This window comes from Ptychodera flava, chromosome 1 (assembly GCF_041260155.1).
Source record: "Ptychodera flava strain L36383 chromosome 1, AS_Pfla_20210202, whole genome shotgun sequence".
NCBI lineage: Eukaryota > Metazoa > Hemichordata > Enteropneusta > Ptychoderidae > Ptychodera > Ptychodera flava.
In genome coordinates this window covers 25,732,056-25,754,022 of record NC_091928.1, presented here as the reverse complement: position 1 = coordinate 25,754,022, position 21,967 = coordinate 25,732,056, and the positions used below count along the sequence as shown (strand labels likewise).

The 21,967-nt window shown below is 38.7% G+C and overlaps 1 protein-coding gene across 2 annotated transcripts in view; it reads right to left on the bottom strand.

Moving 5' to 3' along the window:
* The window catches only part of LOC139133789 (nuclear receptor-interacting protein 3-like), a 40,396-nt gene extending 30,081 nt beyond the window's left edge, over window positions 1-10,315 (bottom strand). Inside the window, exon 1 of one of the 2 annotated variants that reach the window (XM_070700558.1) lies at window positions 10,206-10,315. The gene's annotated coding sequence lies outside the window, so the exon portion shown is untranslated. Of the gene's footprint in view, window positions 1-9,565; window positions 9,682-10,205 lie in introns of those variants that run through there. The other variant, XM_070700565.1, reaches the window with a different exon arrangement.
* Between the last annotated feature and the right edge of the window lie 11,652 nt (window positions 10,316-21,967).

Sequence of the window (21,967 nt, the reverse complement as noted above, 5' to 3'; positions counted from 1 at the left end):
ATGGGACTAGTAAATCAATAAATTTAACAAAAGGATAATTTCAGCAAATTATATCTTCATCCTAAATATTTAAATTGTCAAAGACAATGTGTACTCAATCTACATTATACAGCAGGGCATAATTGTAAAAGGTTTTATAAGAAATGCTGCATTTAATTTAATGTAATACTTGAAACTTGAAATATTATAAAAGATGTTCTCAAGATTAGTATTGGATTTTTTTTGTTGAATATAATTTACCATTGATTGAACGATTCATCAGCATAAATCCAAGTATAATATCATAGAAACGCGTTCATATTTATTACTGCAGTGTATATTTTCCCCCTGGCCACACGGAAATTGACATGATGAAGTATTTTCTGTGTATTTCCACCCGTTGTTATGATTGTGTACAAACAGGGTGTATGGAATGAAAAGCACTGTGCAACCAAACAGTTGATTAATTTGTTCAATTCTGTTTAATTGATAGGTAGTTTGTGTAATTTCAAGACAATTTAATCCATATACTTCCCATTAATATTTTAAACTTTCTGGCGGATAACATAAATGCATAATACTGAAATGTAATTCATTCTCTATTCATTGCAAGAAATGTCATGATACCCTAATCAAGATATTAAAATGTAATTTCATATTTCCTTAAAAACTTGTATAGATGTGTTTTCAAATGACAACATCAATTATTGAGCATTTAATTACAGCCGTTAGTGTTGTTCTGCATTTGTGTTTTGCGACCGTTTATTAATGAGTCTAGTTACATACATGGTTTGGTTTTGGATTATTTTCTATGTCTTTTCTTTTTGTGGAAACGTTTTTTGCGCAATTGCTTTAACAAGACTACCTTACAGCTATGTTTGATTGTACTTTTGCTTTTTAATTGGCTATATGTGAAGAGCGTATTCGTGATGAAAAAGTAAATATCGTTACATCTCAAAGGTAGTCAAAGTATTGACACAGCAATTTTGAATAAATTAAACTGACTATTTACTCTGCTCCTTAGGAACTGGCCAATGCTAGTCAAAATATCTGGCCAAATGATAAACGCTTTGTACTAGGGAACGCTGAAGGAACTCTTCGTTTTGGCACTAACTTCTTCTTCTGTTTTCCCTGTCACTGCTATTTCCTACAAAGATTTCGTGTTGGTATTAAAGGCCAGATTATGTGGTCACTGGTACACCAGATATACATTTAAATGTGTGCAACTTGCCTGTTAACGCCACTTATCACCGTATAGAAGAGCAATTATTATCCTAAAAGCAAACAGCCATGAAATATGTAATGAGCAAAATGTTCATTAAAGAGCTGAAAGATTTACGATAATCAGAGGACACTGCGTTTCTCAAAGTAAATTTCTTGAAGATAACAATTTTTGTAAAGCCATACAATGGACTAAACGGAAAGATTTCCTGTTTAATCTTATCCTTCACATAAACGTTCCCTACAATTATATTTGCACCGATGTGATTTGATTGGCAGTACAACTATATCATCACTTGCTTTACATCTTTTCATTGTGGCATCCCTTCCCCCTTCTCATGGGTTCAACAGCAAACTGCACCAGCCTCAATAGTCCCAGAAAGCATATCATCTTGGCTGTTTGGTTGTTTGTGGCCAGCAAAAGGGTTTTGGTCTTTCTATGAAAAATGTTCCATGCAGAGGAAGAATATGTGGGCAAACAGGAAGAGAAAGACGTTTATAATGATAATGATGATGATGACTATCATAATAATTGTCACGACCACCACCATCACCATAGTAATTAAAACGTTGATTGTGTTTGTGCTAATGAGAGTTCGATTATGGGAAAGATGATCAAAAGCACAACTGTTAAGAGTCACACACCATTTATTGTAATAGAACATTTCAATCATTTGGATTTACTTAAAACATGCACAAAATCATTTAAAAAATCCTTTCGAAAATTTTACAACCATGGAACATTGTAGGGGACACAGTGTATGAGATAATGACCCACTGTCAATGGATATCGAAACATTCAACACTACCATGAAACATTCAACACTACCAATAACATGATTGGAACTTATTTGGGATATTTGGATGGTGAAGTAATGTCTTTAGAATCTGCAAATGTAAGCTAATCTGCTTTTCCTTTTACGTTACACACTTGGCTTTGGTTTTATGAGTAATTTGTAATATTGAGACATTCAGCTATAGGACACCTAAGATTTTTGAGAAATTTGAAAAATATTAAGATCCAATTATCCCAAAATAGTTCCAATCGTGTTCAATGTACATGAACTTTTATGAATTAATCTTTCCCTTATAAAACAAAGAAGAAAAACTAAAGGGAATAATTTATGTATCCTTTTTGACAAAGTAATGAGTTGAAACTCTATTGTTTATCAGTTAAATTTCTGAGTTACCGGGAAATGTCAATGGAAGCTGTTTTGCTCGTATTGTATTCAGAAGACATGCGAATTAGGTACACCTGTGTAATTTTTTTCTGGACGTGTAATTGATAATCCTTTCAAGCTTTGACAATGCATCAAGAAAAGTTTGTTTATATGAGTTTAAAGCATTAGTTTTTTTTAGAAACGATGAAAACAATGAGCTGATATATGCAAATCAGGTTAATTTCATGACATTTATTGTTCTAGAGTTTTAATGTATTACTTGTTGAACCTTCCACACTGTAAAAATAGCAGTCATTTTACAGGAAACGTATATTAGAATTTGAATATATGCAAATTTAACCTATTTGCACCACTTAGATTTTCCTAGACTTTTAATGAATCATTAGTGGAACCATGGTGAAGAAATAATTTATGTTGCAATTAATCCAGGTTACACCCTAAATTCGAACAATTGTATTTTCATAGTTTCCTTATCGTTTACGTACGCCACGATCCCTCCACAAACACGGTCCCTCCTCAAAGGGACCGTGTGAAAGGATCGTGAATACGTGGCCGATGTGCCTAAGTATAAGGATTCAACATGGATGCCAGGGATGTTTCGTGATGCCCTTTTTTCGTGAATGGTTAGCTTTGATTTTTCTGGACAAACAAAATTCTGCAGCTATCTCCTAGTCCATTCTATTTTCATGTCCTTAAAATATTAAAGTAACCATGGAGATAATAGACCTCCATGACGGGACTGAGTCCTTCAGAAACACTGCTGGCAGATTTTGACCGGCCTGTGCTAGAGGTGACAAAAGGTAAACATCACATTTTCAGGTTTTTGTTGCACAGGGATTATCTCAAGAGGCAAGGCAGCTGAATGGAGAAGAACCTGATTAAGGTGTTAATAGGTTTGCATAATGACATACTGATGAACCTTTCACTGCAAAAACTGTATCAGGCTGGTAACTCAGTATACATGCACTGGTGGTTTTTGTTTTGGTTTGTTTGTTTGTTTGTTTGTTTGTTTGTTTGTCTTGTTTGTTTGACCAGTAAAAGAACACTTTTCATCTACCATGGTCTTATGAACATACAAATTCGATGCGTGATACGATTAGAGTGTTAAATCACTGTACCGCACACTAAGATTTTTTAAATCCGATATCCAAGGGATTAGCTCATCCTTTATTCAAAACTGTTCTCATTGGTTTTTTTATTGGTTCTGGCCGTATGCTCGGTCGAAGCACAGTCTCTCAACCATCGGATTGACAGAGTGTGGCGTGTGGTTTTCCTTCGAACCGTCTGTTCAGCATATTTCAAAAGAGTTTAGTACACCTGGTCACTCAAATAACCATAGGGGATAGCCTATATGTCCGTCCCCAGGGGTGGGTAGGTGTTTTGTTGTATTGCTAATAAAGGTTTATTCTACCAAACTTCGGTGTTTTGGTCTTGCACTGCCCTTGACAATCTTGCGTGAACGTTTTATCAGCATGCTGCATCTATTATCTGACCAGTTTGATTGCCTAATTCGCCAAAGAAAGCAAGGTGGTAATTTAGTCTATTATCTGATGAGTTTGAGTGCCTAATTTGCCAAAGTAAGCAAGGGTAAATTACTAATCTGTGGACGCTGTCACCAGATTATCACCGGATTAACTTTGACAAAGTCAACAACGAGCGCACCAGCAAGGTATACCTTGCTGGTGCGCTCGTTGTTGACTTTGTCAAAGTTAATCCGGTGAAAATCTGGTGACAGCGTCCACAGATTAGTAATTTACCCTTGCTTACTTTGGCAAATTAGGCACTCAAACTCATCAGATAATAGACTAAATTACCACTTTGCTTTCTTTGGCGAATTAGACAATCAAACTGGTCAGACAATGGATGCAGCATGCTGATAAAAACGTTTACACAAGATTGTCAAGGGCAGTGCAAGACCAAAACACCAAAGTTTGGTAGAATAAACCTTTATTAGCAATACAACAAAACACCTACCCACCCCTGGGGACGGACATATAGGCTATCCCCTATGAAATAACACGACTTTACAGATGTAATGGTTAAAAGCGTAAACTTCATCCCTCTAAAACGGTACAGTCAACATATCGAATACTAGTTTCCTGTTTCGATTTGAACTCTGAACACCACAGAATAAGTGTAAAGCATACTTGCCTCTACTTTCGGTGGAAAATGTATGAATTCTGAAATAAAACTTTGTTCACTCCATACCTTGGTGCATGTGATTCCGCACGTTTCGAAACTCGACGTTTCATGACAAATTGGGGTTAAGCGACGCGATACTTCACTGTCAGACCTTTTGCAGCTGACGGCTACATACATTGGCAGGGAGTCAGGACTCGATTCAAGTTAGAAACTGACTATTTAGAATCCTCTATCGCTAATGGAAGACCCCAGGGTCGCTTTGACATTAACCGGATATCCGGAGCATTTCCAACCATGGCGAAAATAAGGTGTACCCATTCAATACTTTTTTGATACTACAAAGCAGACTCGGAAAGGTTTCATGCTTATCAAATTCTGACCACTCTCTGATTTTCAGTGTGAGAAGCACTTTAAGCTAAGAAACGCATTCGAGTCCTCAGGTTTTCAGTCGAGCGCGGCCTTGTTATCCGGTTCGCCAGTTTTATCTTAAGGTGCATCTCTATGTGATGCCGGTCGTAATTCTCTCTCTCTCTCTCTCTCTCTCTCTCTCTCTCTCTCTCTCTCTCTCTCTCTCTCTCTCTCTCTCTCTCTCTCTCTCTCTCCTGTGACATGAATTTTATTGACTAGTACAAATCGTGATTACAAATATTGCATTCTACGTACAATCTTCTATTTGCCACCGTTAAAAATGACCGTTGACATGACAACCAAGATGCTTTAAAGACAAGTTGATCAAATCCACAAAAGGTGGGTTTACACGTGTATTTTTTTAAACCTGAGGAATCTGATTAGTCGTTCTGTAAATATTCCTCATCAGCGATCTAAGCGATCTCACGTTTACACGTCATATACAAGGTATGAATTTAGTTCGGGTCAAGCGCCCTCAGCGATATCTGGGCTAGAGAACAATCGCTTGCTTGCAATGGCGGACCCACACATCATGCAGTGCTGTCTACGCTCTTTTTGTGTTCTGTCAACCAATCGAGACGCCTTCGGCGAAGAAATTTACTAGGAGAGAATATTGTTGGCCTCGCCCCGTCTGATGTCATTATCTATTTCATGTTAAGATGAAACACCTAGACAGACACCTACAATACAGACTCTTATACGGAAATTGAGACAATCAAAGTTCCGGCCAATGCGACACTAGTAACACTGGATTTCCATGAACACGAATACACCACATTATGAGGCAATTGAATCAGTTGGCAGAGCATTAAATCAGGAAAGATCATCAAACAATTACATAATCAAGTAACCAACAACGAAATACATAATAGCTCTGCTAGAAATAATCTTAATAAACAACACATTTGAATTCAACAATGAATTCTACCGGCAAATATGGGGATGCTCTTATACGGAAATAATCTCGATGGGTTGTTCCCAAGAAATAGCAGATATTAGGCCTTCATTTCACGAGACAGAAATGAGAATAATACTGAAACGCAAACAACAAATACCGACCTGGCTGAGGTTCAGGGACGATGTTTTTCTGATTTTCATCGGAACACAACACGAACTCAATGAATTCATATCAAACATCAACAAAATGCATCCTACTTTCAAATTTTCGTTTGAAAGCTCCTCTCAAGAAATCACATATTTAGACCTGACTATCTACAAAGGTCGTCGGTACAACAAAGAGAATATTCTCGACATCAAGACACACACAAAACCAACAGATATTTTCCAGTTCTTACAAAGAAACTCATGCCATCTGGCAGCAACATTCAACGGTCTGATCAAGGTGAAACATACCATACATCAGAACACGTAACAACGAAACCGATTTTACACAGAAAGTCACACAATTTAGTGAAAAAAAATTAGTGAAAAATTACAAGATCGACAATATAAAAAAAATGAAATAGAACGCATTATCAGAGAGACAGATCATAAAAGCAGGAAAAGACTGCTTGAACAACAAAAAGAAACCAGTAACGCCACCAACAATACAATAGTCTTCATAACAACGTATAGCCCGTACATCGACACGACAAAAATCAAGAAGGCCCTGACATAAAACTGGAGTGAACTTGAAAAAGACGAAACACTAAAAAAACTGTTCCAAAACCAACCAATAATCGCATAAAGATGGAACAGAAATATAGGCGACACACTTATAAGCGCCAGACTCCATCGGATACTTTCTGTAACCATACTACCGTATACAGGCGACATACGGTTTCTATTCCCACTATATCGTACCCGCCATGGCTAAGCGACATTTTACATAAAACAGCCAAACATGATGTACACTTATATTATACACAATATCATACACAAAACGCAAACAACCCAAATATGAACGATGTGTGGAGTTGCTTTCCCTTTACTATCAGTTGCTTTCCCTTTACTAACAACTCATCGTAAAATGGCATCGTTTTTCTAGCTCTGCCACTATGACGGTTGTTGTCGGACACGGACTTGAACTGAGCTCGCAACCGTTTGATTTTGTTGTGGCATTGTTCCGCTGTCCTCTCGAGTCCCTTCTCCCTGGCCTTGGCAGCGACGACTTCATACACTTGCGGATCTCTCGATGTGCCGTCCATCATACGGATGACATTTTCGTCTCTCCAGATTGAAATTAGTAGCCTGATCTCTTCCTGTGACCAATTGTTGCCGCGATCGCGAGAGCTTCTTACTTGAACACCGTCCATTGTGGTAATGACCGAACCAAGACAGGATATAGTTCGGCGTTTAGTTCGGTGTTCTGGTCACACGTGTAAATAGGCCATTGTTTAGTACGGAGCACCGAACCTGGACCAGCCCTCTGACACCGAATTAATTTAGTTCTTTGTTAGTTCGGTGTTGTCTGTTCACACGTCCAACTGACACAGGTTTATATTTATTCCGGTGTCTACTCCGGACTTAACTCCCACGTGTAAACCCCACAAAGTCGTCACTGCTGTGGTAGAGAGGCATTGCCTGTTATGTTGCCACTGAGATCTTTAGCGATGAACAATCATAGATACTATCTTTCACCTAACTTTGACAATTCATTGCGAGATGTTATCAAACGAGCTACAGTGTCCCCATACCGAGGCTATTTTAGAGTAATTGTGACCGATCTTTAGCGTCTTAATCTTTACAGTTGAACCTGAATTCTGGAGTGTGTGAGATGGCATGGTTTCTTGAACAATGTCATTCGTTGCACATTAGCAGAAAACAAATATAGTACCGTTGCTCTTTAATTGGGTGAGAATTTGGAAAGTTGTGAACTGCGCTGAGGGTTCCTACGGATTCCGTTTCTCTGCGATGTGAGGACAGTGCAATGGAGTTTTCTATTGTGACAGCATATCATGTAGAGTGTGAACGTTGAAACGGGAACAAAGACTGAGTCGGTGTAGATCAAAGTACGACTCAAGATGCGGCGAGGAAAAAAATCGTGAAGGTTAAAGAAAATTATAACGGCCACCATTACACAAGTGGCTGTTAACTTCAAGACCTCTTTGACTTATAACACGATTAAGAAATTAAAAGCGGCGTATTTCGCGATAATTTTCAATTTTGATTTTCAGGCATGACACTATCTCAAATTTCCCCGGCCGGGAGTTGATGAATTTCCAATATTTAAATTCTTAATCACACTACATCAAAAGAGAATCTTATCAACGGGTTATTTTGTCAAGGGACAATGCATGGATTAAATAAATCGTTGACGTCATTTGACAAATGTAGCTCAGTGCATGCTTAAAGCCACTGTAACGCTACAATGTTCGAATGTTTTTATGAATTCATGTTTAACATAGTTTGGCATATAATTTCACTATAATACTTATCAATTGATAAGTATCCCGCATTTTTGTTCCAGGAAAAGTTGATATTGAACGCATTCAAGCCAAAAGTCATCTTTACGTTGAACTGAACTCATTTTATTCCGCATGTTAGGATTAATTGTGCAATTATCATATGCCTTAGTAATTGTGTGATCTCGTGTGCATGCATACACTATTATAAGCGACATGTTATCCATATAATCTTCGCTTGTCAAGCCGTGTTGCAGTCCCCCTTCCTTGAAAATCTTTGACTTTATGGCATACCTGAGACATGACAATGTGGAAAGCTCGATCGAGGATGACTGAAAACATGGAAATACATGATCAGTTCGAATTCGAATATGGTTGACTTGGATTCCTCTGAATATGAAATGAGAACATGTACTCTCTCTCTCTCTCTCTCTCTCTCTCTCTCTCTCTCTCTCTCTCTCTCTCTCTCTCTCTCTCTCTCTCTCTCTCTCTCTCTCTCTCTCATCTGAACTAGTACTCTCGGTAGATGGCAGCTATACAAAAAAGTAGGACCTTCTACACCTTAGACGACACTCCACACGCAAGGCTGCACTTTTCATCATCCGTGACTGAACCGATTGCCGGCAGCACGCCAGGATGCCCCTGCTCAAGGCTACCGTATCAGTCGGTTTGAATGGGGAAGCCTGGGGCCTCAACAGTGTGTATGAATAGGACGGCAATGCAAAAGATGCCGGTGAAGAGTGATGCAGCTGATGAATTCACGAGTTGTCAGCTTGGAGGCGTTTCCATGCTTTCCTAAACAGAGGCAAATTCTGACATTTTCCGTGGTTGGCATGGCAACCTGCGAGCATAAGGCGAGGTCCTATTTCTATTATATCGCGTACAGAAAAAACACATTTTCATATTTATCGGGGTGCTATTTTTTCTGTTCTCTTGCGACTAAAATTCTGTTTCCAGTAACTCTGCAATAATCGAGGAAGTGTTGAAGAACATTAAGGTACAAAGATGATAATATTGTATTAGCGGATACCGTGACTAATAAAATTGGATTTGTGTTTCATGTGAAACTGCAGGAGTTTGGAATCTGATCACTCGCTTTGTTAAAATATAGATGTAGGCCTGAATAATAGCGAATAGTTGGCACACGCGAAACATAATTGATGTAATTGTGACCGTCACCTATATATTTCAACAGCGCATTAACTTGCAGTGTGAAATTTGCTAAAAATCAAAACAGATGCGGTTTTCCGAATGAAGGGGATTCTACTCGAGACCTGCGAACGTACTCACCGCCGCAGATAGCAGATTCTGTGCCGTCGCTCCGGCCGTGAGTACTTGTGCGTCACGAGGCAGGCTGGCACGACCAGCTCTTCCGTCACGCAAGTCGGCCTTTTCCCCCGTGAGACACGTAGGCAGAGCCACTTCTGAGAACAATGTACTCGCTCATCCAGCGTTCACATTTTCTCTCTTTATTGAATTATAGGCTTTCATTAGCGAGCTACCATACTCGATTACGCAGTCGTGTTGAATGACATGTATGGCGGGATTCGTCGACAATTGCAAACCTTTCCCCTCGAAAAGGTCAGATGTCCCATCATGCATGTCACAAAAATGCAGGCTCTGCACCTTTGAAATGGCCTGTGTGACCTGTGTTTCCTAAAGATTGCGCGTCTGGCAGATAACAGTCAAATTGGACAAGTCCACTTAAAATGGTGCATATGACTCGATGAAAAGTGTAAAATATTGACTAGCTGGACCGCGTGGCTAATGAAAGCCGAAGCTTAGCTGTAGCTAATCGAATAAAAAACTATGCAAATATCACATTTTATCGGCTTCAACAACGACAACACTGCAAAATAATGAGGAGAATAAATCATTTTTAAGCTACATGGACATTAATTGCAGGAAATGAGTTAACATCAATACATACCTTGGCAACAGCGTAGAGAAGGCAACCGTTGCGTCGTGCGGTCTGCCTCGGCGTTCAAACTGGCGCTCGACGATGACGTTTATCAGCAGTGTCACGTGACGTCGTTAACGATAAGGAGAAACGCGGATTAGCGATTCCTCGCTTTTTCAGAATTTTTCGGGGGGGGGGGGGCAAATCAGGCGTACTACGGCTCACGTGCGCTGTGTCGCGCCGTATATCTGGACTATTTCTTCAGCTAAAATAACTGAAGTCAACTGCCACTCATCATTGAAATTTAAAACAACACAATATAACGTAGTCTACTTAGACGATAAGATGCTCATCATTACCTTTACTAGGTCGGTGTGAGAAGTTATTGATAATGATTGTCATTGGGTTAGATGTATAAATGTGCCATGATATATTCGAATGTGAAAGGTACACGATTTTGATTTAAACCAGTACAGTACAGTACATTAATACTTATATGAAAAATCATGATAAATGGAGCGGCGGTTTCAAGATTTTAACTCGATGTGAAAGGGCAGGCCGTATTTTGATGTCTCGGTTTCCTCGACGAATTGCATGTGGTAAGGCGAGAGGAAATTTCTTTGTCTCCCCGCGAGAGTAGCCAGGGAAAACAAGCACACGGAATTTTCTTATGAATAAAAACAATCTGTTTGAAAAGGTAAATTATTAAAATGAATGGTGACCATATTCCAACCTTGTGACCATGTGGTGACTTTAATGCATTACCATTGAGAAATATATCAAAAGTTTCCCCCGAGTCTGTCCACGTGCTATCGTTTCTCATACTGAGGCAAATTTAGGGTCCGTGATAAATTTCTTTGTGCGAGTTTCCACTGATTAAAACTAACAGCATACCATTTGAGTAGACGCAAAACAGAGCCACTTTACTTACTTTACTCTCTGTGTTCAACTACAGTGCCTTGATCACTTCTGTCCAAACGTTGAGGGATCATTGCATGATTTTGTAAATGCTTTCCATTTTACAGCAAACTAGATTACAGCGAACTTGATTAATGTAGACCGCCCCTCGAAATTTAAAGACTTGAAGTTTTGCTGAAACTTTCCGAATGGAAACTTTCCCTTTCGACGTGATGAATAAAAATCAGGGGTCACCGTGCAAAATTTAGTACTTCAAAAACAAAGTACCCAATATTTATCGACACTTCAAATTAAAAGTCGCCACCATCCCTGTGTTAACTCTACGGAAAAATTGAAGTTTAGATTTTCAAAAATTGATCCGATGAACACCCGGTTACTCACTCCAAGACCTTCAAGATGAGTCCAACAAGAGGCAGACTCAAAAAGTACTGTAAAAATTTGAGAGTCCGAATATGTGTCCTCCAGGTGTCCATAATGGCGTTGATCACACTTGCATTAAAAATGCACTGCAACCAAAATGCATTATGCTATTGGTATGCGTGAATGGTAAATACAGAGACAGGCCGTCGGAACCTGGCGAAAAAAAGTGAAAGTCGTCTGTTGAGGGCGCTGTTACGTCGACGATTCAAGACGTGAAATTCATGCTCGACAATTACTTTTCAGACAGGGGTGAGGCAAAGTAATGTCACTGTCATGGCCCATTAGAAATATTTAAAGTAACGTAACTATGGATACGAGTATCTTTTTTGTGTGTAATGCTATTTAAGATGGAATGTACCTCGAGGACATATATTCGTGTTTTCAAACTTTTACATTAACTTTTTTGGTTTATCACTTTCGGAGACTTATTTTGAGGTTTATGGAGAAAATAAAGATTTCACGGACTTATAATATACCCTTGTTGTCCGGGTCACTATGGAAAAAAAGTTACAAAGTTTAAAATGTCAATGATTCTTTCGATTTTCTACATTATTACACCCGTGGCCACTTTAGTGTTGATCAAGCCTGTCTGGTGCAAGCAGAAATTCTGTCTGCAGAAGGGTGATAAAACGGTTACTTTACCCTGTATCAGTGGTGATAATGATTCTACTATCGGTACCCCATGGACACGCCGATTAGCCTGAAATTACGGAGTGATCATAAAATACACTGTATACAAATGATGTTGACCACAGCATTTGCCCTATCAGTATTTAGTTTCAGGTAAAACTCATGTGTTTCAAATGCAGTCAGTGTTACAGAACATCACACATTTTGTGCCGATTTCAATATTGCAGTGAATGAATACCAACGATACTATAGCGTGTATCGTAAGTGTCGTGTTCAGACTTTGTTCAGACGCGGGAATTGAGAAAATGCCACTTTGAAAATGTTAGCAATTAAATTACAGACATCGCCTGTCTTGACTGCAAAACTTTCGAAATAAACATTCACTTGCACTAAGCCATTTTCTTTCTAAAACCGTGAATAAACTTACTCCAATTTCACTTGCTACGGAAAGGTAAGAGTAAAGTACAGTCGGGGTAGCATTTTACATGTACATATATTCACATGTGTGTAACCATGAACGACACTTTTCTCATCCCGGTTGAAGGGAACCTGTCCTGATACATGTATATCTCTTCCAAACTTTTCTGGCTCCCTCCACGCTTATCTTAAAACGGTCGCTTGCTCGGTTTTTTTTTTTTTTTTTGTTTTTTTTTTTTTGGTAGCTCCTCGTGGTACTTCGCTAGATGCCAAATTGCCACCACAATGTCTTATATTTTGAACAATCCATCTGCCCACGTCCTCACTTAAGGATTTTCCCGTATGATATTCGCTACCGTTGTTATTATGTTCATTGTCGGAGTGCAGACTTACAGCGTGTCTACAGTGCAGTGTTGTGATCGATTTGAATTGGGAAGGCGAGACATTTTAGTAGAACGTTATCTCAATCCTAACAGTGGGGTGCCGATAGTGAACTTACATTTATTACACCGACCACCACTTTGTTTCGTTTATACAAACAGAATTTCTGCTTGCACCAGACAGGCTTAATCAACACTAAAGTGGCCACGGGTGTATGGGGTACAAAAAAACTACGTCTGAATAGTAGTACACAGTACCTCCCTGATGGAAGGACTTAAAATTTACAAAGCACACAATTGCGGCACATACGAAAGGCAGTCAATTATCCGTTTACTATCCTCCTATTTAAGAGAATCACGAATTTCTATCTCAGAGGTGCATTCTACCTTAGCTATGACCAGAGGTATTTTCAGTATTACACAGATGGGAATCGAGCTGAAAGGCAAAAGGGGAGGCCATACAGAAAAGAGGGAGTACCAAGTCCCCTGTACGATATATTCCTTCAAATTCTTGATCTCACTTGCTCTGACACTATCGGGAAAAGTGACTAACTGAGGGACTGGACGTAAATTAGCAGGGGGGGGAGGGCCGGGGGGATTTGGGGGAGGGTCACAAATTTTTGAGCCTCTGTTTGGGGGAGGGTCACAATTTTTTGAGCTCCTCTAAGGGGGAGGGTCACAAATTTTTGGGCTTGTTGTTGGTGCACTAAAAGTAGAAAAGAAACTGTTTGTATAGACAATTATAGTCACATGACATCACTCGCACACTGCCTCTTACTTTCTATTAAGTGCTCATTCCCAACTCTCTGTGTATCTCTTCCCCACCATTATCTTAAACAGGATTGTCTCTCTCGTTGATATTCCTATAGCCATTAAGTTTATAGCAAATCCAATCTATTGTTCCTCTGTTAACCCACTTTATGATTCTTGGCATTCTGGCTGCACATTGTACCGGTACATGTAGTGTGTTTTGTTAATAAACACTGGACAGTGTTTTTGCTAAGGTTGGGAAACATTGGGAACCCTGGTAAAATTTCTGTTGTCCGCTAGTATGACTGCACTGATATACCAAGGCTAACCCTGGTAAAATGACAGGGGAACCCCGGTAACATTTACCCAGGTACCGCCCTTAACAAAAACACTGTTGGATATTACCACGATATCTTACATTGTTCCACTGATGTAGTCAATCTTGAACCTAACTATTCGACAATATTATTTCTCATTCCACTTTTTGTTGATCAACAAAAGTTCCCTCTCTTGCATAAGCCACTTCCCTTTAAAGTTTAAGGCCAAGCTCCACCCTGCATCAGTCACTTTTTAGGTACATGAATTTTAGTTTTTAGAGATACTATTGTTTGAAATTAAGAGCAAGCTTTGGTGTGATAATTGATAATTTTGATTCTAGAAAAATGATTTTAGTATACTTAAATATTTAGGTGCAGTCATCTGATTGGTATGGCTACTTGTGGCATTTTCAAGTTTATATTGGCTTTACCACGTGGGTACTATCTTTGGAATGGATAGTGTTCATTTGTGTTGGGATGGCAGGATATATGACATTTATTGAAATTTAATGCGGGTATAATTTATACAGTGAATTAGCCATGTTGATCACGTATTCAGATTGAACTTGATTAAATATGGTCATATCCCAATGTCATTTCAGAATATGAAGACTTGATTGATCATGAACTAGTGTTTGCCACTTCTGTGTCTAATCACGATCTATCCTCTATTATCTAGGCTGCTTTCTGTGATATGTTTAAAGTGCAAAGAAATGAGGCACAAAAATTGACAAAGTATTGTCAATGTTAAAAAATCATAATTTCACACATAGCATTCAATCTATGACCATACTTTGAATTGTTTGCTTAAATTATTGCTTGAATAGGCACAGCCTTTCTGTTGACCTCTCCTCACAAACAGGGCAACATGACCAAAACTTCTCATTGTCTACTCGAACACATGGTACATTTTGTAAAACTGGATTTGATATGAGTGCAATGAGCACATGTACAGATATTTTCAGTTCTTTGACTATACAGGTCTATTGGAAATATAATAAATTCAGTGAATAATGGGGTCATGCACACATGTAGTTCTATATCTGTACCAGGAACACATACTTTCCCATATTTCCTCCCCATGTAGAGATTGAACTGCTCAATACATTGTCCATGACCAAATTACATTGTTGTGGAGATCAGTGTCACATTGTGTTTCTGCAGTATTCCCTCAATGGTCAATGTGATACATTCCAAAATTATGAATTTCACTGATATTTTGATAAATGTTAAATTATAATTCCTAAGAAAAATGGCAGGCACATGCATGTGCATTAATATAAAAGAAAACATTTGAAGAGCTATTATTTATCACAATCACTCTTAATGGAGTATAAGTGTGCTCTATTCCATTATGAGCCAATTTGGGCATTCATTATTGGAAGTATTGGACAGTCTGTTGAATCATAACATTCCACATCTGCAGTTCAAAGCCAAAGTGAAAGGGTACATATTTACTGCCTACTTGACATGATATATGCCATTGACTTGGTGTAGCAGTCTAAGCCCTACGAGAATTGTAAGAGTATTCAGCTATTGGCTGCTTTGATTGCCTCCAACAACGGCATACTCATCACACACAGGTGAAACCACAGTCGCAACGCGAAGGCCTATGCACCCGGTAGAGAGGAGCTCTTTGGGGTAGTAGACTCTTCGGTAAGTAGCTTCGCGTAGCGACAGTGGTACACATATCCTCCTAGCGTAGGGCAATATTGCCGTTGTACCTCAATATTTGGACCGGTGTTTAGATAGGACGTCAACTTGATCAAACCCTAAAAACTAAAAGCTTAAACTCGAAAAAAGGCAAAACCTTCAGCTTCGGAACTGCAGCTACATTAAAGCAATATATACCACGGTACTACCAAAAGCGAGTGGTAGCTCCTTTCAGCCTTGCTTTGGGGGAGGGTCATAAATTTTTCAGCCTTGCTTTGGGGGAGGGTCACAAATTTTTGGTCACTCTCTTACGAAATCCCCCCGGCCCTCCCCCCCCCTGCTAATTTACGTCCAGTCCCTGACGCATCTGCAATGTTCAAGAGGTCTATGACATAATGCAAAAGCAGATCACTGGGTAAAGGCCTTGAGTGAGTTGAGTGGCTAGCGAAACACTGGCAGTGCGTCCATAGCTGTGGTGTTTGCGTTGGTTTTGACTTTTACGATTTTAACCCCGCCACCACAATCGTAAAAAGTCAAAACCAGCCCGTAAAAGGCAGGAATCCCGTCTGAAAACATCACAGCTATGGACCCACAGCTAGCGAAACACCTGGAGCAGAACAGGAAAAAGATATAAGAACCAGTCGACAGTCATTCTGTACTAAAGATATCTTTTATTGTTTTTGACAAGGCTAAAACTAATACTATGTCCACGGAGTAATACAATACTCAATACTGGGGAAGAAAAACACTGACATATGCCGAATACACAGATACAATCCAAGCTAAAAATCTCTTCTTTCGAAAATTGTTTTATACTCACTAAAAATAAGAACAACAGTGTGAGATGAATGCAAAACACACCCCTACCACTAGTCGGTTGATTGGGGATAAAATAAACATTCTCTTCAGAAGAAACTCACTTTAAACACATACGTCTGCAACACTTTTCAATTTAATGTTCAACAATTTGGCTATTTACTTCTTTAAACAGAGTTCGACCAAGTTTATCCATTCTGTGTATAGTACATAGCTGTGCATTTGCATATCTAAATATATGCAAATTAGCATATGCAAATAACTGATTATATATTCAAATAATTCATATTGACTAAAACAGGATATTTACTCCATGACTACCCCGTGGGAAGTTTACTTTTTGGTAGGTAATGCTTGGCACACATTAATTTTGAAGAGGGGCTGGTACATCAGGTTTAGTCCCCCTGCTTGCAGAAACCTTTCCGGTGAACTCTTAGTTGTGAAGTAATCACGAACTACAAGTGTACGGCTACAACAATGTATTGTTGAGCACATTTCATAAAGATCGCAACAATTGAAATTGTACATATCATGTGATACCGTAACATGCAATGTAGGTTTCTACAAATGCTTGGAAGGACAACGTATGAACAATTCAAAAAAATATTAATTATTCATGAGGAAAATGATACATAAATTAAGACTCAACAACATAACTTTCACGTCATCGTTTTCGGTAGGGAAGCAGCGTGTGAAATATACAGAGTATGAGCATAGCCGTAACTCTTCATCAGCAGATGTTATTGTCATGGTTACAAAGAAAAGTGAAGCTGAACTGTAAAAACATAACCTATTTACTTGTATTCATATAGCTGTTTACAGCGGGTGCTGCCTACATGCATTGAATTCAGCGTCAGTGAAAATGTCAATTGACAATAATTTGTATTGTTCATAACCTGCAAGTATGTGGATTTCAAACAGAATGAAGATGCCTGAAATCATAGAATAGTGAAAATGAAATACCTAAATAATTAATGCTTTCAGTGTCTGGGTTGCATTTCATTGCAAATTATCATGTTACGTCACATCGGGAAAAGGCGCACAACGTTCCCTCAATTGACAAAAGTCATACAAAGTTACTCTCACAATGATTATGAGGAAAGGAAAAACAAACAACTATAAACCTTAAGCTTCTTTGCTCAGATAAACAAGGTCAAAGGTCATAGAAAGTTCAATGAAGATACTTCACAATCGCTTTGTCATACCTTATTTGTCAGGGAATGGCTTGGTGTGATCATTTGCATTGGAAAGTAAGAAACCCATACATCTACATGAATTAACTATACAGATACGAAAAAATGGTTTAACAACAATCATTTTACAATTATATGGTTCAGTCGACTTATCTACAGGGTTACAGAAGAGCAAGGTGAACACGAACACACAGAAAATATCTTCAGATAAAAAGGTGCTTTGCACCAGTTAGTTCATCGATGTTTTGAGCACACACAAGATTTGCTGACTAATTTTTAGAGCGAGTCTCTGCAACGATGCCACTGTAGAGAAAACTGCATAAACATAATTTTATGGTAGACATTAACTGTGAGAAGCTAACAAACACAAGGAGCTGTCGGTTCAAATCCTGGTACAACCACTGTTTCTTTGGACATATCGCATCAGCTGTCGCATGTCGCCTTCACAAAAACTGTTACAATCAGGATAGCTTTGTTGTGGCAAAACCTTCACAGCGAAGCCTGTTGTCTATCATATTATATATATCAAGGACACCTCTCTTCAACCCTTTCACCACAATGGTTTAGCCCAAACTATTGCTTTTAATGGTGGATGTGGACCTGTTTACTGCGTTATGGGTGAAAAGTAAAAGAACACTTGCAGATACTCAGGTTGTCCTTGAAAGAAAGGTATCACAGTATGCACCTGAAAATTGATCAGACTTAAACATTTACTCAACTTTCCATACAGGACCTCTAAACTATTGCCCTTTTGAAATCAAGAATCACAACCATGGGTCACTGCAATAGTTGGCAGCAGAGAAACAAATTACGCAATATTTCTGGGCCTTTGATATTCAAAATGGCTCCTAACACAGTGTGTCAAATCTAAGGGAAAATTGAATTTTCAATTTTCTCAAAAATAAGCCAGTGAAAACATTTTGTACTCACTGAGCTTAGAAATGAACAATCACAAGCAGTAGACCAAATAAGTATTGTAAAATTTTGGTCGGAATATCAGTCACCATGCATTCTACCTTAATACAAAGGCTTAATTCTTTCAGCAACATCACTATAAGCCTTCAGACCCCAAGGGGGCTGGTTTAAATTCACAAGTTCCATTGATGTGGATCAGTCCATTATCATAATGCTGGGGGGGAGGCAGCAGCTACTGCAGATACTACAAAATGATAAGCACACATGACAGGTCAAAAAGCCAGGACTGAGGTACACTGGGTCCTCAAGTACCCCTCACTGCAAATTGTCACCATCCTAACAGATCTGTTTCTGTATAATGCATGAAAGAAACACTACATTTCACATAAAAACCAATATGGAAGATTGGCCTCACTATTTTTAACATGTGCTTTGAAATTAAAAAAACAACTCTACTTAGGAAGATAGGTTTTAAAATGCCATATAGTACATACACAGGAGTGTAGTATTGTGATTGACTGAGCATAAAGTGGAATACTTTATCATGCTGGCAGCATTGGAAAAATAATGTTGCAATTTATAATTTTCATACTAGCACCAATGACATTTTCCAGCATATGTGGACGTCATGTATCTATCATGGTCATGATCTCCCTTCTTAACCAAATCCACCACCACCCTGTGGTACGGGCCTTTTTTTTCAAAACGGTGACTGGGTTTACACACAGGGAGATGGAGGTGCTTGGCTTGAAAGAACACACACCTGTTTCAGCTACGGCAGTGTGGTACACATATTGAGATTAGCTGCTTGTGAAGATTTTTACAAGCAGGGAAGAAAAAATGGCACCCTGAGATGGGGAGGGGGCGGGGGAAAGAAGGGGAGGCAAGAACAACAGTTGTTGGATATGCTCTTGTTAGCATTCCCCATGAAAAGCAGTCCCTGTTATCAAATCTTGGTTAAATTATCCACAGGACCTGTGAGCAAGGACATGTTGACTGGCAGTGGCCTAGGCATCATCACACAAAACATGGGCACCACAATTTCCACCGCAGTTGAAACATTACATACACCACCACGTTTGGTGGGTCACACAGCAAAAAAAATTCAATTCACATTGTTACATTCATTATACTTTTCCATTAAAAAAATAAAGCTTTGTCAGGCATTATATCATTTCTATAAAATCAGCCTGAGAAATAAATTCTTGCAGAAAAAGACTGGAATCAAACTCTCCTTGCAACTAATGCTAATAGCAGTGATGGCTGAAGTTGTCAAGGCAGACGGTAGAAATTCTACCAACACAGCAATAAAGAATTACATGGTACCTAGGGGGTACAGTTCTATTTAATTACCATGAAAGGCACCCTAGGTTGAGCAGTTTGTGACCATTGGGACAAACTGGTCCAGTAATTCTTCATGTGCACTGCAGTAGGATGAGCAAAACATATAGTGTATTGAAGTTCACAAATGAATCCAAAATCAACAGCTGAAAAGAACATAGAATTTGTCTTCACACTGTAATCTAGAAATTCCTCACACTACAGAAAATGACAAAATTGGGCTTGGCAACTTTCAGAGAGGCAAATTTTTCTCTAACTCTGGGACCAAACAGTTTCTTTCCAAAAATAGCATTTCTCATGTAAATCAACATTTTGGCATATTCAGAGCAAGAAAATTTTATGATATTGTATACTCAGTGAGATTAAAGGTGTATTTTGGTCAGAGGTCTTCACTTGTATTTTGAATTTTGACATTAAAACAGACTTAAATTTGATAGCAATGTGGCCCTCAGATCATGGCTATCTTTCTCTAGTTTAAAATAAGCAGTAGCTGTAGAGTTCGGCGAGTTTTTCAATGCCTTTGTTTTGCATGTCAGTCAATTGTGCATTCTTGTTTAACTCCCCAAATCATGCTGAAACACAACTACTTAGTCCATCAAACAGCGTCTACACCTGTAGAATGCACTCTTATTGTTAACATTTGCATTCTGGTCCAAACAAGAATTCAATGCAGTCTACACATGTACAGGCTGAGTTGACAAGCTGAATACTGTGTATCTCAACATGCTTTGAGAAGTAGAACAAGAAACTGTAGTTGATACACAAAACATACATAGCAAAATAATAATGAAAAAGTTACACTATCAGCCCTGTAAACACTGTTTGTTGAGGGTACTCGACTGTCAAGGCAAATCACCATAGCAGAGTACATACGCCAAAAGCAAAGATATAGACAGTAGATAAATAGGACTCTACTGTCTATACTCAAAGTCACTTATAATTCAAGGATTTTCCAGAACTTTTTCAGCAATTTTCAAGGACTCATTGGGGTCAAAATTATCTTTTCCACATATCATGTTTATGATATAACAACTGATCATCTTGTGATTTTTCAAAATCAAGTACGGCTTATCAACACTAGGACTCTTCAGGACTCAATTTCATTTTCAACTTTTCATAGAATCTAAAATTCAAGGACTTTCCAGAACTTACAAGGAGCATACAGACCCTGTAACAAGTTTTGTTGAACCTTTTCTTTCTCTATATAGTGACATCTGTGAAGTGCTGATATTTATGAAGATGTTCTTGCGCAAACACACTCGGATGCGAGCAACGAAATCTGACTGTCTCCAAACTGCCCATTTAAGTGAATCATGCAATTGGCAGGTAAGGCACGCAATTTGCAAACAAATAAACTTGAACTTGAGAATGGCCACTGACAGAGCTAGTGCATTCTGGGGGCTGAGGGGTTGAACAGCCCCACTGACTGAACAAATTGACCCTCCTAGCTCAGCAATGACAGAAACTACAGAAATTCCAATCGTCTTATAATTAAAATGCCCTGATGAAAGTAAGCAGGGTTTTACACCCCAACCCACCCCGCTCCCCATCCCCTTTTCAAGCAACCTAGTCATATGCAAATTATCATAAAAAGCATTGATTTTCACAACATAAGAATATGCAATTTGTATTGTAATGAAAAGTGACCAATCCAGCATTATTTCGAAGCTGTGGAGAACATAGACAAATAATTCATGTTATTGCCCTTCAGGCTTCAACAGAAAATATTCCTGTCAAATGTACTTATTTTTCCACAGCAATTTCAATAGCTTACAAAGAATGCAATTGGGCTAAGATAAATCAACACATGCACAGGACTGCTTGTCTGTGCCCCTGTCTTTTTATCATTTCATGATCAAATTTTCACACGGCCTTATCTAAAAGTAAACAAATATTTGTAAGATTGTGCCGAACACTGTCAAATTGCTACTGGCAATCTGGGTACAGCAGCAAACTAGCACTGATAGAAGAGACAGTTGTTGTGAACTTTTGTCATGGATGTTTCGGATGATTTTAGAAAAATGAGTGTTTTTTACGAACAT